Source organism: Labeo rohita, unplaced genomic scaffold (assembly GCF_022985175.1).
Source record: "Labeo rohita strain BAU-BD-2019 unplaced genomic scaffold, IGBB_LRoh.1.0 scaffold_158, whole genome shotgun sequence".
Classification (NCBI taxonomy): Eukaryota; Metazoa; Chordata; class Actinopteri; order Cypriniformes; family Cyprinidae; genus Labeo; species Labeo rohita.
Genome location: NW_026127758.1, coordinates 90427 through 92051, shown reverse-complemented (window position 1 = coordinate 92051; position 1625 = coordinate 90427). Strand labels below are relative to the sequence as shown.

General features: G+C 43.0%; 1 long non-coding RNA gene across 2 annotated transcripts; it reads right to left on the bottom strand.

Annotated features, from left to right (window-relative positions):
- Positions 1-6: 6 nt before the first annotated feature.
- Positions 7-1247, bottom strand: LOC127158580 (uncharacterized). 2 transcript variants are annotated; one of them, XR_007826192.1, is made up of 3 exons: positions 652-1247; positions 308-608; positions 7-135 (listed from the first exon to the last, which is right to left on the bottom strand). It is a non-coding gene; the product is annotated as an uncharacterized LOC127158580 (long non-coding RNA). The 2 variants fall into 2 exon arrangements; XR_007826193.1 differs by having other exon boundaries at positions 7-92.
- Positions 1248-1625: the final 378 nt, after the last annotated feature.

The following is a 1625-nucleotide window of genomic DNA, read 5'->3' as shown; positions in this document are numbered from 1 at the left end:
TGTTACCTTAGCAACCGCATAGCAACACCTTAGCAACCACCCTGGGTACCCTAGCAACCGCATAGCAACACCCTAGCAACCACCCTGGATACCTTAGCAACGGCATAGCAACACCCTAGCAACCACCCTGGATACCTTAGCAACGGCATAGCAACACCCTAGCAACCACCCCAAGTACCCTAGCAACCGTATAGCAACACCCTAGCAACCACCCCTGTTACCTTAGCAACCGCATAGCAACACCTTAGCAACCACCCTGGGTACCCTAGCAACCACATAGCAACACCCTAGCAACCACCCTGGATACCTTAGCAACCGCATAGCAACACCCTAGCAACCACCCTGGGTACCCTAGCAACGGCATAGCAACACCCTAGCAACCACCCTGGGTACCCTAGCAACCGCATAGCAACACCTTAGCAACCACCCTGGATACCTTAGCAACTGCATAGCAACACCCTAGCAACCACCCTTGGTACCCTAGCAACCGCATAGCAACACCCTAGCAACCACCCTGGATACCTTAGCAACCACATAGCAACACCTTAGCAACCACCCTGGGTACCCTAGCAACCGCATAGCAACACCCTAGCAACCACCCTGGATACCTTAGCAACCGCATAGCAACACCTTAGCAACCAACCTGGATACCCTAGCAACAGCATAGCAACACCTTAGCAACCACCCTGGGTACCTTAGCAACCGCCCTAGCAACCACCCCTGTTACCTTAGCAACCGTATAGCAACACCCTAGCAACCACCCCTGTTACCCTAGCAACCGCATTGCAACACCTTAGCAACCACCCTGGGCACCCTAGCAACCGCATAGCAACACCCTAGCAACCACCCTGGATACCTTAGCAACGGCATAGCAACACCCTAGCAACCATCCTGGATACCCTAGCAACCGCATAGCAACAGACTAGGAACCACCCCTGTTATCATGTTAATAAAATGTTAAACATGTTAACATGCTAGTAAAATGATAATCATGCTAGAATCATTCTAGTAACTTGCTAATTATGTTATCTATCTACTTATCTATCTATCTATCTATCTATCTATCTATCTATCTATCATCTAACCATTACTATCTATCTATCTATCTCTGACAGACTGTATTGCCTTTAAAACATTCAAACTTTAACCTTTTAAAACTACGTTAGACTTCAAACCATTACAGACTGAAAACCAACAAAATGCAAAACTTTTTAAAACTTCTTAAACTTTTTAAACTATAAACTTTGCAAACTAGCAACTGGCTAATCATGCTAGTAACATGCTAGCAACTGGCTAATCATGCTAGAAACATGCTAGCAACTTGCTAATTATCTATCTATCTGACAGACTACATTCAAACTTTAAAACTTCTAAATATAAATTTCAGACTGAAAACCATCCAAACTTAAAACTTGTTAAACTATTTAAACTTTTCAAACTTCTTACCTTTTCAAACTTTTCAAACTTTTTAAACTTTTCAAACTTTTCAAACTTTTTCAAACTTTCTTGGTCCTAGTTAGTTTTGTTTGTCTTGACGAACTTTTTTATCTAGTTAGTTTTGATCTGCAACACGTGCATTTAGTTATAGTGCAGAATCTTATTTGAAGATTGAGCAATAGATAAAA